Source organism: Anopheles funestus, chromosome 2RL (assembly GCF_943734845.2).
Source record: "Anopheles funestus chromosome 2RL, idAnoFuneDA-416_04, whole genome shotgun sequence".
Lineage (NCBI taxonomy): Eukaryota > Metazoa > Arthropoda > Insecta > Diptera > Culicidae > Anopheles > Anopheles funestus.
In genome coordinates this window covers 8,400,763-8,416,027 of record NC_064598.1, presented here as the reverse complement: position 1 = coordinate 8,416,027, position 15,265 = coordinate 8,400,763, and the positions used below count along the sequence as shown (strand labels likewise).

At 42.3% G+C, this 15,265-nt stretch overlaps 2 long non-coding RNA genes across 2 annotated transcripts in view; one reads left to right on the top strand and one right to left on the bottom strand.

The window, feature by feature from the left end:
• Window positions 1–1,043: 1,043 nt before the first annotated feature.
• On the top strand, window positions 1,044–13,445 carry LOC125761465 (uncharacterized). The gene is made up of 2 exons (XR_007418107.1): window positions 1,044–5,208; window positions 10,561–13,445. It is a non-coding gene; the product is annotated as an uncharacterized LOC125761465 (long non-coding RNA).
• The window catches only part of LOC125761468 (uncharacterized), a 34,357-nt gene continuing 26,479 nt past the window's right edge, over window positions 7,388–15,265 (bottom strand). The window contains exon 2 of the long non-coding RNA XR_007418112.1: window positions 7,388–10,270. This is a non-coding gene — a long non-coding RNA (uncharacterized LOC125761468). The remainder of the gene's footprint in view (window positions 10,271–15,265) is intronic.

Genomic DNA, 15,265 nt, shown 5'->3' with positions numbered 1-15,265 from the left:
TGGTTGCACTTTTTCTAGCTATTTTCAAACCACAAAGTATTTGCATCGATTGCGGATTTGAACGAGAGAGGGTTTGCGTTAGAGAAATAAAATATATAATATTCCTTACAGTGCTCAGTAGCGGTGAAAAATAGCTGTTAATAACATATTAAATCGATTTTGTTCGTTATGAAATAGTCAGCAATTATTTATTTAAAAAATAAAAAATTTATTTAAAAATTTAAAGCAACATTTATTAACACGTATTTCATGTCTATTAACGCCATTTTTTTTATTTTGTCATAAATGGAAATGTTTAAAATCTAGCTGATTGCAATATCTTCTTTCATGCAATTTTAAAAACTTTTTGGTTTCCAATGATTTATGACGAAACTTGAGTCTGTTGAAAATATGCTCTCCTTACAGTGCTTCAAAGAAAGACTTGTAAAACTGAGAAATGATGCAGTATTTCAATTATGTCACCTACCAAATTGATAAGTTTTTAGTTGAAAATATTCTCTCTATTATATTAGGGGAGCAAACAGAAACGACTTCAAATTGCAAAAGCAAAAGGAATCGTTGACGATTCCATTTATATCTCTACGCTCTAGACTTTATATTGAAAAGAATTCAGAAATGGTTATAACTTAACCTTTTCTTCTCAAAGGACACAAACCGATGTAGAAAATGACAAATATTTCGGTAAATACGACAATCGTTACACATTACGATCACCACGACAGGATCAATCGATAAGGTTTTTGATTTCTGTCTAAACCAATTCTATTCGAAAGTCGGTTTCAATACAAATAAACATAAATAATTTCTATTTTTTCGACTTTTATTTTTGCATTCCATTCAAATGCCTTTTCCATGTTTTAATTCTTATCTAAACATAGGAATGTTTCTGCTTCTTCCTTGACGTTATCTTGCCAGTAGATGCGTTTACAGTAATGTGTCGTTTCTGCATCACTTTGAGAATGTTTGGAACTCTCTTCTTCCAGGAAAAAAACAGAGGGATTTTTTTTTTAATTCTGTCTATTTTAATCATCCCACCCACCGTGACACTATTGTACCGCCCGATCCCCACGGGAAGATCTACCAAACGCACCACCTGTGTATACAGGGTACTCCACATCTTAATACAACGTCGCTTACTCCCTCGAGCAATGAATTGGGCAGAATTGAGGGACCGAGGAAACGAAAATTCATGACGAGAGAGAGACAGAGAGAGCGAGAGAGAGAGAGAACAGAAAGAAGCTCAAAAAAACTCAACTCAATACACTTGAGTTCGCACAAGCGAAACCAGAATTCAGAGGTCGGCCACGGTTCGCACAGTGCCGGGGAGCTGCACGAGCGCGCGACAGTGGAAGTGGGTCGCTAATAAATATGACAGAGGAAAATTCAAGTTCACTGTCAAGGTCGTGCGCGATACGCAGGCGCACCAACCGCCTCGGGAACATATCGCATTGCAGGAGCACGCGAAACGGGCGAAACGTATCGCGAACAAACCATCGCCAAAAAGGGTTGGGTGAGGTGGGGGGCGAGGTAAAAGGAGAGAGGTTATAGACAAGAGGAAGCAGGTAAGGGGAGCACATACAGAGATGGTACGCACACCAGCCAAAAAGGGAAGCGTTTCGTACAGTTCTTCAACACACATTGATAATGGGGTGGAATGACAGAAGGGGGCGCGGGGTGGGGGGGAGGCGAACAAAACAAAAACAAAAACAACAAACTAGCATCTTGGAGGTTCATCGCAACGATCGAAGTAGCCAGCGCGGCATAAGAAAACACGAGAGCCGGGTAAAAAAGGGAAGCAAGAGAAGAAAAAAAAACATAAAAACACATTAACACTCACACGCACACTGAACTGTTGCCTATTGCCTCCTGTGGGAACATTCTACTCACTGGCAAAATGGCGAAGACATCTTGGAATTGATCTACTCGATCAATGACGCACCCATGAACATGTATTTGTGTGTGTTCGAGCACGATCATCCCCAGTTGTGAAACGGGCGGCTTCCAATTATGGGCAAAATTGTAGGAACTCACTCAGCAAAACAGCTAAAACCGTTTCGAACCGGTCGCCATTTGCTATCGATTATTGTGCCCCGGCCCTGGTAAGGGCAAGAACTAATTCAAAGCAGGTCCTAACCCACTGGATATCGGATCACCCTCCCCCTGCGGGAGGGGGGCTGAGGAGTGCAAAACCAAATTAAACGCTTCGATTCGTGCGTTCTACTCTCAGCGGGACATGGTTTTATAGGCATTAGCAACCAGTAACGGCCTAATGTCTACACATCGTATGATGAATGCAGTTTTATGTGCGTATATATATATTTTTTTACTTAGTCTTTTCTCATTCTTCTTCCTCTTTGTGGCCTTCCCCGAGTTAGCATAGGTCAGGAAGGAAATCGGAACCACAGCTGTCAAATAGCACCCGTGGAATGGGGTTGATCGGAGACCGATTGGGGTTGTGGGAAAACAAAAAGGGAACTACAACGGGACGGAGGGGAATCTTAATGCATCGAACCGGATGACATCATCATCAACGTGCGCATCAATGGCGTTTGGAGGATTTTATTATTTTATTTGCCGCAAGCACAAGTTTACCCGTAACTGTTTAGCCACTGTTTGGAATACGATATAAAAGGTAAAAAAAATGATGAAACTTTGTGCGCAATTAACCAATTTAAGCAAATGCAACGCGTTACTTGAAGTATTATTTGTTGGCATCTTTCCTATTAGAGCAACATTAGCAACAGCAAAAACACGTGCACACAGGGTGGTTTTGATTGAATGAAAATAATTTAAAACACACAACAATTATATAATTTAGAGCTTGTCAATTTATAACAAATGCATTTGTAGTAATATCATACTATAAATGAAAGGTGATATAAAATATTATTTTAGCAATATTTTACACTACACCACCCTGTACAGTTCACCCAATTGCACAACCTACTTTGATAGGGTGGAACGATGTTCCTGTTCATCCCTTTTCAACACCATCAGTGAAAATATACGTACACACAAACACACACAGCCTCAGCTATAAGCAAAGTGCATTGGGGAGGTGGGGGGTTTCCTTTCCTCCCTTCCCACCCGCACGCTCTCTTCTTTCCATCTCTCTTTCGCTCACCATACTCTCGCTTTAGCCTTCCCGTTTACGGCTCCCGAAAGGGTCCCCGTTGGCTCGAAACAAGTAACAACTGTAGAACAAATCGGAAAACGGGGCTGAATCCAAAACAACAGAACACTGGGCGGTGCGTGTAGGAGGCACAATCCGTATGGCAGTGACCAAAACATACACACACACACACACTGTTAGTCACCGTGGTTGGACGCGTTAGAACGCAAATTGGAAATCAATTTTCGGCCTACCGCCACCCCCACCCCTATCCGTACGGCTGTACGAGGACGGTGGAACATTTTTGCAGCCATTTTCATTATCGCCGCGACAGTCGAACGGTGTGGTCGTGGAAAACAACGCACCCATTCCGATTCCGGTAAGCTTCAGCAGTAGCATCCAGTTGAAGGGAAAGCAGGGACAACCCAAAACACAACGCGACAACAAACAATGGTGCTGGAATCTGGAATTTTCCACCGTACGCGGGACAATTATAATGCTAAGTGTATGTGTGTGTGTGTGTGTGCGTGTGTGGGTGGCCGGTGTCAGTGTGTTTAACATCTCAGCAAAAGACAAAATAATGCATAAATAGAACCTTTTTTTAATTTTAATTATAAACCCAATACAAAACCGAAATAGGGGTTGAAAATTAATGTTTGGATTTTATACAAACAACCCCCTTTCCGCCCATTGTGGAAATTTCCGCCCGGATCCATTTTTTATTCGAGGTACTTTGAAAATAATAATTTTCCGCCTGCTTCGATGATGGATCGAATGGTAAAGTAAAATTAAATAAATTTAGAAAAATCAACAGTATAACAGCATCCCCCCACCGCATATTCGTGTGTGACAGGCGCGCACGTCGTGCTAAACAGCGACGACGACAAAACGTTCGGGAATGTCAAGAAATTGCGTTGTACGAAAAAGTGTGCAAATTCCCTCGGGAACCTCAGTAAACCCGCGGATGTGGAAGTAGGTGGGAAAGGGGGTTGATTAGGAGGTACGGGGGGGTATGGGGGGTTGGTAGGGTGTGCCGGTACACTGTGTGTGAGGGGACATGGGGTGGCTGAATGATGATCACGGAGATGCGGTCGATGTGTTAGTGCGATGAAACAGACGACGTGTGTGTGTGTTTGTGTGTGTGTGTATGCGTGCGCGTTATCCGTGTGCTGGCACCCGTGTGTTGGAGTAGGGATTGGATGTTGTTTGTTTTGTTCCCGCACTCAACCATCGTCAGCCGAATGGAGCAGAAGCCGTCGTCGTCGAACTGCCGAGAATGGTTCCCGGATCACCTGTGCGTAGTGAACGTCAATTAGTCGACGTTGACGTACATATTGTGCCCGTCGTTCCAGTACCAATTGGAAAACATTCCTCTCAAACGATTACAAGTGTGTTTGTTTTTCCTGTTTTTTTTTTTCTCTCGTGTGTTTTGAAATTTTAATGTGCGCTACACGCTTGTGACGTCTATTTATCTACTGGTGTTTAAAACTGTGGTAAGAAACATGTGCATTTTAGCAACAACAAAAAAGTGAACGTTGACAGAAGTCTGCTAAAGGCTTAACAATATTGTGAAATTCCATTTATCAAACGCTTTATTGGATAATGTAGTTTGCACTTAAAATTAAATGTCCCGCTTTCCGCAACAAATTCATCACAACCGTACCAAGCATTGCGATGAAATGCAACGACTTCGCGTTGTATTTGTGTGTGTATGGATGTGCAACGCTAGAAGGAACAAAATTCGATGCTAATTGAAATCGAAAGCCACCCTTCTGTGGGGTCGCATTTCTACCACGTGTGTGTGTATGTGTGTTGTGTGAAAGTGTGGAACGATTGTACACGGTTTGGGTGGATCGATTTCATCACCTGATGCGGTGTCTTCACCATACCGCATCCCAGCTGACACGGGACGCAGGCAGATGGAATGCACGCGAATGCACAAAAGCGCCCAGCTCAGCTGCGCAATGCAAACGACAAACTCGCTGCAGTTATTGTTGGTCTCCCCTATATTCGACGCCATTGCTTAACGGCGTGTGTTGCTGTGTATGTGGTTATGAAAGAGAGAGAGAGAGCAAGAGAGAGATAGTAAACGGGAGGTAAGTGTTTCACTGAGATGTAAAATAAGGGTAAATTGGTGATAAAATGGGACAATTTAGAGAATAATTTTAGTAAATTAAAGAACCGAAAAATGTGATTTATTTTGTAAATTAAATAAACTTAGTAGTTTCCTTTACTTAGATACTATTTTATCAAATGTAAAAAAAAACATCTTACCCTCCTAGCGCATCCTCCCCCCCATCCCCCCCCCCCCAAATTCCGATGCAACATTGTATTGTAAAATGCACTTCACCCTCGAAAGTAGCCCCTTTGGCAAATGAATTTACATGAGCCCTACAAATTCATCCCGCTGTGTGTTGTCGTATGTATCGTGTTGGCCGTGTACAGGTAGTAGTGTGTAATGGCCCCACACAATTCAACCCGCTGCACGTGTGTGAGTGCTGGGTTGTGTACAGGGACAAATGATGTGCGCACACCGGATCGGAACGCCGAACCGAGTGCCGTTTTCCAAGTTCAAGTTCATTGTGTTTTTTCCCTCCGGTTCATTCATACGCGGCAACGGATATCTTTGGGATGTGCACGCCTGACTCCAGCTGGAGCTGGACAAACCGCGCGTGCTGTGTGCCTTGTGATGCAGATGCAGTTTTGGGCAATTGTTTATTTTTTTTATTATCTAGTTTGTGATCGTTGCACAAAATGGAGGCGCATTGTTTTTTTTTTCTTGTGCATAAAATTCAAAAGTTGTGTAAAGTTAAACTATGGAGGTGTTAACGGTTTGCTTGTACCTAGCGATGATTAGTTAGTGTAATTTTTAGTGTAATTAGTGACATTTTTCGCAAAGGAAAGGTTTTCTGTTACACATTTCCAACCGATTTTGTTCCATCATACCAAAACTCAAGTAAGTTGTAGTTAATTTTTCTCCCTATGGACACATTCTTTTCAACAAATGTGAGTGTGTTTTTGTGTGAAAAAGGAAAAAAGTAATAAAATCATGAAATGTTAAACAACATGAACAGCTGACCAGGCGGCTCCATCACATTGCGCCCCTATTTCACACGTGCAGCAATTTTCGTCTAATTATTCTTTTTCCTGCTGTACAACAATGCAACTTATTTATGATCGAAATGCATACAATGCTTCACAAGAGGTTGAAAAAAAACTACTTCCTTCGTGGCATATTTTCGAGTGACCCTTTTTGCAATCAGTGGATGAAGGATATGGCATAGTCTCCACTGGACGGTATGCATGTTGTGTCGCTCTTTCTAACACTATTTTCTAGCGAAACCCCTCTTTTACTCTCGCACTCAATCGCATCTAGTTTGCTCTGTCTCAGGCAGAACATTGATCGTTTCGCTCGCTCACACTTACGTACTTGGTGAATGATATAGTGAGGAAAAATTGCATCGGAAGTGCATAGTGTTGAACCCATTAGAGAAAGCGTACCATCCATGAGCCTGTTTATCCTCTCGCAGTTGTTTCTAGCCCTTAACAACACAGACACACACACACACACACACACACACACACACACACACACACACACACACACACACACACACACACATACATCCCTGAATGCAAGTGTTGTGTTGGCGTAAATGGATTCAAGATGGCGTTACCAAGTGAAACGCTCCATCCCCTCTCCCCACCCGGACTCTTCTCCCCGATCCTCTCCACATTTTCTGCCAGCGTCATCTGGTGGTGGCATACTGGCAGTAATAGAAAAAAAAACATTAATTTATATTCCTTAATTTACGGTTCAAAAACAAACATTGCAATCCGACGGGTAATGAAGAAATTAGCACAACAACACGTAAACGATTACTGCTCTAAAACGCCATTAAATTTCTCATTAGCTCGCCGTGTTTATACCAGTCGTGCAATTATTGAAACATTATTTGAGCGATCTTATCGTGTGCAAACAAAACAACACACAAAAAAATCCAAACAAAACACAAACTCACGTTGGCAAACATTTCTTTTGTCTGCTTCTTGCTTCCCCAAGACGCGATAGGGATGATGACGTACAGGCATATGCCGCCCACAATATTTATCAGCGATGACAACAAAATGCGCATATTCCAGCAAGGTTCAATGTGGTGTACGGTTGATCAATGTGTGTTGGTACGCGTCCATCAAATGTTTCTGTTCAGTTACAGTGTGAGTGTGGAATTAATATTTTCCATAAACAAAGATGCAAAATATGCTTCTTTTATTAAAAAAAAAAACAAACAAATGGATGTACCTAACATGATGCAATTGTTTGCTGCCGAATCCAGCAGTTCGCTCAGGAATTTATTTTTGTTGTTGATATAAAAAAGCGCTACCGCAAGTTCGGCTGAATGATGCAATTGCAACTGCATGTGCTTGTCGTTCGCTGCAAAAATCGATCTTGAAAGACATTTTGGGGCATCAAAGAAGGGTTGCTAGAGGGTGAAAGATATACACGAAAAACGAGATAGCAATAGACCGTGTAGACAGAGATGGCACATGTGTGAGTGGGTGAGCAGTACAAAATATGGGAGACAGGTACAAACACGTCCGTTTCAATCGCTCTGAATTATGAAAGAAATGGTGCTCCTGATAAAAGGTATTGCATGCTGCTGCTGCTGCTGCTGCTACTGCAGATGATGATGATGATGAAGATGGGTTCCATTTTGTTTTTGGCCTTTGCCAGTAGTGGTGGTAGTAGGTACGAGTAGTAGTAGTGTAGTAGTAATAGTTGACCCATTACACAACTACACAGCGCGGTACAGCGATATGTGCAATCGATCGACGATATAACAACACGCCATGGTTAGTACAAGCGTGTCTCCTCCTCAGTCCACCGTCTCACACGTATGATCTAATTATCGACGTTAATGACAAAACCCATCCCCCCTCCCACACACACACAAACACACAAACGATGAGAACAGGAATATTAAATGCAAAAATGCATAATAGAAACGACATTGCATTTCTCCCGCTCGATGTAGTGTGAAAGATTTCAGATTTCAGACATTTTCTAGAAAATGGCTTGGCCGTTTCGTACGCTAAAAAAAAAATATTTTGGAATTTTTGGATGAATATCTTGAGCTTTTTGAACCAACCGCAATGAACAAATTATGAGAAGAAGAGATCATTTAAAAACGATCTTGCGTGATTAGCAAACATTCGTATGACATTCAACTTGATCCCATAATTGCCCTATCCAAAATGAGTTACTCTTTTCAGTATTGTTATTATTCCGTTTCGTAAAAAAAATTCCCCTCCAAACAAAATAAAGGTTTGACTGCAGAACGAACATACCTTTTTTTTATTTGCAAATAAACAATAAACGTCCGTTCCAGCCGGTAACTGCACGCACGACAGAACGCAAAGCTTCTTTTGACGAAACAGTTTCGTTCTAACCCAGCGTCACGAAATCGAAGAAGGGGAGTTTTGTTGTTTTTTTGTCGTCGTCTTCTTCCTTTTCTTTTCGCTTTTTGCACAATTTGCGTGTCGCACCCCGAACCGTTCCGGTCTTAGAATCTTAAAATTTGACTCCCTACTGGTTGGGGTGGGGGGGCGGTGATAATGAGGGTTGGAACTGGTTTTCTCATACAGAGCCGTTGCATAACAGGCCGATTGTAGGAATGGTGAGTCGACCTTAGTGTGTGCGAATCGTGCCGCCAATGAACGATCAAACGCTTAAAACTGGCGAGAAACCCGGCATTTCGTCCCTACAAAACCGGTTTATCAAAATAACACTTTTTACGTTTTTGAGCACATCAGACCGATCGTCGATTATGGCATACATTAGTGTGGATCGTGTTACTGTTTTATTTTAAGGTTCTAGAGCAATTTTACTATGTTTAGTTTTAGGGTTTTGTCTATACAAGTTGCATAAAGTGTTGGAGAATATTATAAAGATATAGCGATCTATTTAGAAAGGATCACAATAAACAACATTAAAGTAAAATGGATGCACTTTTTAAAGTAAGCGAAATTGTGCTAATATAGCAGCTGTGTAATATGAGCTATCTATCATTAATCTTGGAAAAAAAATGCACGATCTCTACCAATTCTACAAAAGCTACAAATTCTCTTCTCACTGGAGGATATTACGTAAGACTTACGTTTATTTTCTGATTATAATTCTTCTCTGCTTTCGCTCTTTCGCGGGTTTTTTTGTGTTCTTACTTTCCATTTTCCCTACACATGTGTGTGCTGCTGCGCATCTTCATGTCCATTTTACTTCTACAGTCTGTTGTACCCATTTCGCTGCTGCTGGTGGTTTCTTTTGATTTCACTTTATCGCACTTTTGATTCACACTCCTTTGCCGTTGCTCCGTTGCGATATCTTTTCTCGCTTAAATCAACATTTGCTTTTGTTGTCTTGTTCGGATCGACTTGTAGCATGCAATGTGCGAAATATTCTACTTTTTTCCGTTTCTTTTGTTTTGTTTTTTCTTTTTTGCTATTTGCTTATATTTCATTGCGACTTTTTTTTCTCCACTTTTGCACATTGCACGTTTCGCACAGTTTGACTTTGAACTTGAGCTGCCAACTTCTTGCGATCTTGCGGCTCGTTACTACAGCATGCGAAACTTTTATTTTCGTTGTTGCCTTTTTAACTGCTTCGTTGCGTGTTGCCTTAAAAGCTGGTTGGCCAACCATCTTCGTTTTATTGCACAATCGCTGCTTCGTACTTTTGGTTTCCGTGTGCGTTTGCAAGCGGGATGCGCTGCTAAGGCGTGGAATGGGCGAGTAGTTTACTGTGCCTTTTTTCACCATTGGTGGTGGAAAGCAGTGTGCCCTTCTTCCTTCTGGAAATGAGCTAGCCTATGGATGTATTACTGCTGAAGAGATTTGTGATTTTTTTTGCTGCTCTTTGCTTTGTCTGCGTGTGCCCATTCGACCAGGTGGAGTTCGCAGGACAGTTAGCCGTTTCGCAAACTCGCAAAACTCGTTTCGTTCGTTTCGATCTAGCGTCTTCTTTCTGTCGGGTTTCTAGCACAATCACGAACCCAGTACACTAGTTTTGTTTCCAGCACTAGACTACAGTGTCTTGTGATCGGATACCATTTTTCCTTGTCAATTCGTGGTGATGTTTAGAATACTTATAGCCAGCTAAGCCTAAGATTAAAAAAAGTATTACAAAAAATATAATATATACTAATTTTATAAAAAGTAAACCAATTCAACCAAACTTAAGAAAAAGTAATTTTAATGTTGAACAAGATTAAGAAAATAGAAAAAATCCCAGAAAATCCACTCCAATACTTTAGTTTTAGTCTGGGGAATTCAAGTAGTACTATTGTAGAAAGTAATTAAAATACAATAAATTTTCATGATCTAATCAATGCTGCTTTCCTTCACATTTACTAATACTTTCCATCTATCTATCTTTTTTTACCTTTTTACAGCGATAAACGAACGAGCGCGATGGCAGATGGAGGCCAATTAATTCGCTAGTACCATAAAACATTCGCAGCTCCTTAGTGCCGAAGGTGAAAATGAACCGATGAAACAATTGCAAACACACGACCACATCCACCATCGTGCCATCGCATTTACATTTGCAGCACACAACATTAAACTCCACGTACACGCAAGCACCAAACGAGGGGGGGAACAACCAAAGTTTTGCTAAGAAGTAGGCCACCACGAAGAAGTCTACCGAAACCGTGGCGGCGCACAAGATTGTTGTGGAAAGAAAAAATATATATATCCCTTCTCACCCCTCCCAACCCCACGCCCAACCCCGCAGCCGTATCTCTTGTGCCCTTTTGCGAAGCGGGAGCAAAGTATCGAAAGATAGATTGCCCCGTAGAGATGTGGTAATTTCAGGCAGCCAGCAAATTGCAAATACCTTGAACTTGTAACGGAAGAGCGATGAATGGTGCACACGAAGGAAGTGAGTTGAATGGGAAGGGGTTGTAGGGAATGGCGAGGGGAACTGGATAGTTCCTTCACATCCATCTAAGGCACACACACACACATTGCGCCCAACGTCTTCAGATGAAAGCGAAAGACACAGAAGGAAAGTGTGCGCCATACACCATTCGAAGGAGGAAGCGAGTCAAACAGTTCCAGATGTCTTTAGGTGCCAACAACACAACGGCAAAGGGAGGTAGCATAATGTAGATGTTGGGGCAACAGCTGCTACACCCGGCCGGACGCCTTCTACCCCTCGACCGACCCGTCCCCATTGGACGTGTGCAACGAGCAGTGGAGCAAGTTGAAAACGGGGAACCAGATAATGTGCCATAGTTGTTAAACTTGAACTTGAACGTGAAACGAGTTCGCTCGTTTGGTAACATCAACATGCGCACAGCACACCCAGATACGTGGTTTGGCGCTAGTATTGGTGTAACTTCACCCCCATTCTGCTGCTGCTCCACATTATCCCGGACCTGTTTCACCGCGAGTCACCACCCCCCTCTACCAACGCCCCACCGGCACAAAGGTCTCTGACGAACGCACGGTTCGTCTATCTGTATCGCGCGCACACACACACACACCAGCAAAGGTTCGGAGCGTGCCAACCAAACACTTGTCTCCAAACCATGCTCTCCCACCACCACCACCCAAGTCACGCACAACCCCTACGAAACGTGAACACGACACGATGGGGATGATTCATTTTGTTGATCTCCCCTTTCGCAGTATGCAATCAACAAAAATGAGTGCCAAACGAGTGCCGAGTGCTCACCGTTGAGTGACTGACGATTACATCACACATCCAGGGCGCATACAAAATGTCCAACATTGGATAAGTTTTCAGATGATCTGACAAACTGGGGCGTTATTTATTAAAACAATTATTAAAACATTTTTAAACCTCATCAACCAATACCGTCCCTCCCATCTATGACCTCTCTATGCTCTAATTCCGCACACACACACAAACACCGTGCCAATTAGAAACGGCACGTGTATCGGCGGGCGTGAAACGTGACTCGTGAGTCACACGGCACCATCGACTACCGCTAATGGCAGCACCGTGTTTGGCGTCATGTGGGAAGCGATTGCGCAAAACGTGAGTGCAAAATACCCCCACCGCACACCCAGAAAAAAGGGCAGGAATCGTCTTCGTTCCGGTTTCATCACAAAGGGCACCCGCGTATGCGGGAGCGTAATCGTTACGAAACGCAAATTTTGATATTCAATATGCAGCAAAGATCGCACGAATATGAGATCGAGCAAGTGCACCTGCGTTAATGGAAAGTTTATGTGAATAAGATTAAAAATATCTTTTTATATGTTTCAAATTATAAAAAAACACTCTTCTTTTCTCATTATTTTGTGAATAGAATGTTAATTATGTTTATTTATTTATTTTTAGGAATTCTTCCTGCTAAACTCAAACAGCCCTGTTTCGTGCCGCTTTAGTCGAACCCTCAGCCACTGGGATACTCCTTGTGCTCGCTGTGCATATCGATTCAAACTAGTGAACACATCTGGTGGTATCTCAGTGGCCGGGTTGAGTTCTTACTGCACCGTGGAATGCATCGTGGAAAGAGAGCAGAAAACCATTTTCCACTGCACTTCTTCATTCGCCAACAGCCACGCTCGGGACATGATCAACGAGTCATCAGCCAACGGCGCAGTGTCCGACGTGTATTTTCCGAGCGGGGAAAATGAGTGACTATCTCGGCTCGGAAAAATGAAAAGCTTGACGAGGAAAGCTACTGCTACCGTTGCCATACAATAAGCATTGCAATTCATCGCTTCGTTAGCGCTCATTTACGCCGATGGAAGCTAAAGCCGACAGCAGCTAACCGTTGTGAGTTGTATACAAATTTAAATCTTATGTTGTATACAATTGTACACTACCCAGGTGTGTGATTAGTATTTCTCTAACTAGAAAAACATAATTTCTTTTCCGCTACCGACACGTTTCCCCATGAACCAGCCTAAGTACGGTAGAAAAAATAACGTTCAAATAAGGGTTGAAATAGAAACAGCCTAAAAGTATGCAACCTGCATGACGCAAAACGTGAACGGATTTTCTTTTCGCATTAGAAAGGAAAACTTTTTATGTTATTACAACGACACATTTGAATGGTTTGCTGTAAATTGCTTTTTAAATTCAGGTACATTTTCACACACTAATGACATTATTTTGGCTAGCGAAAAATCGAGTTTTAGTTAATCGCAACATATGGTCATGGTTACCTTTGCGGAAAAGGTTAACACGCCCAAGATAGTTGCCCCGTTGCTTCTATGGTACACAGGCACACAAATCGGGTGGTGATGAATAATTAATTTAACTATCCCAACCCAAAACACTACCCCCCCCCCCCCCTTCTTGGCCAGCCCACCCCGTTGCGCGACAAAAAAAACCTTCAAACAAACAAGCCTGCCTACTTGGCAAGTGCAATTATTTTATGTAATTACGATTTATTTTTATCAAACCCAAACACACCACGGAGCGATCGGGTACCACAAGATCTACGCGATTTGTATCTGCATCGTGTGCGCGGTACACGCTGAGTGTGTGTGTGTGGGAGAGCGTCCGTAAACCCGGTCAGCATCGGGTAGGATTTAATGCATTGGACACCAAGTGGTTTTTTTGTGCAGCGTGCAACTCTTGCAGCGTGAATGCAAGTGGCACGTAAATGGCATGTTTGTGCCAAATCTTCATCGCGACACTTTCGACCTATCACCGATGCCGAGGACGATCTTATTTTCGTATCCATCTCACACCGGCCACATCCATCCTCCGTTCCGACGTCCAACTCCAACGTTCTCTACGATTTTATTTTTTTGAGCGACGAAAGGTCTCTTATTGGTTTACTTCGCAACCGATGTTCAAGCGAACTGCTTGATCTGTTTGCAGCCTTAAACTAGGTTTGAATTATTGATAATGATTATTAATCTATCGAAGTGGACACTTTGGTGACAAAGTATGGGCCAATCTAGCATACAGCAAACACGCAACACCGCGTGCGACCTGCTGTAACTGTTTTCGAATGCAAATTTCTTTCGGATGTTCATTTGACCAACTTCTCTGCAGGTCGATCGAGGGTTGTTTTTTTTTTTGTTCGAGATTTTGTTCGAGATTTTGTGCGATGCAAACACTCATCTAACGTGGGACAACAAGCGGTAGCGGAAAAAATGCAGCAACCAATCTAAACATTAAGGAAAGGAGTTAACCCTAAAAATATCCTACCACAAACTGAGAGTGGGAGTGTGTTCGTACCTACGTGGACTCGAACTGTGCGATGTGTAGCAGCAAGACAAGAGGGTAGGTTAGTGACCATCTGACGGCAAACCGATAGTTCTTACTAAAATTAGTAACGGTCAGATGTAACATTTTTTCTTCCTTCACAAAACAAATAAACTGCCTGTTCTTCCTTTATCCTTTTTGGCAGGTACTTATGCCGATGTTCGGTGTTGTTCATAAACACTTGCCAAGTATTACACAAAACTTTTATTTGTTTGCAAAAAAACGAACTAAACAATTACCTAGCAGTAGCAAATTATAAGCTGATGTAAAATCTAGAAAAGGAAATTATTGATAAAAATTATTTTTTAAAAACATAATTATGATACAAATGAAAAAGGTTTCGATGTGGAAATTTTAAAGCTTCTTTATCTTGGCACTTAGCCAAGAATGTTCATTTTCGGTTTTGAAGCCACAAAATAACCGTTCCCGATACGATCGACAATTCGCGATCGCTTTCTCCAGTGGTTTTGCACAAGCACGGTTTATGGACCGTGGCGCTTGCAGTTACTAAGCAAACGGTACGTCACTCGCTTCACTCGATGCACATTAGTGCACGCTTTGATACTGCTGAGTGATTTTCTCTATGCACCAGATAAAGTGCATCGAACGGCGGGACCGTATGCATTGAAGGTTCGCCAACACTGGAGCGGAGGGGGCGTTTTTGTTTGCTCTGTGTGCCGCAAATGATTTATGCACGATCGAAAGGGTTAGTAGCCCTGGAGAAGTGTTTCTTTTTTTTTGTTACATGCAACAACATACTTTTAGTTTGCGTTATTTCTGTTTTTTTCTACTCCTACTTCTTACAAAAGATGATATGCAAGGGATGTGTACGCTGCCACCCTGCCTACCTGCATTCCGATAGATGATTTGTTTCCATCGGTTGAAGCAGTTGAATT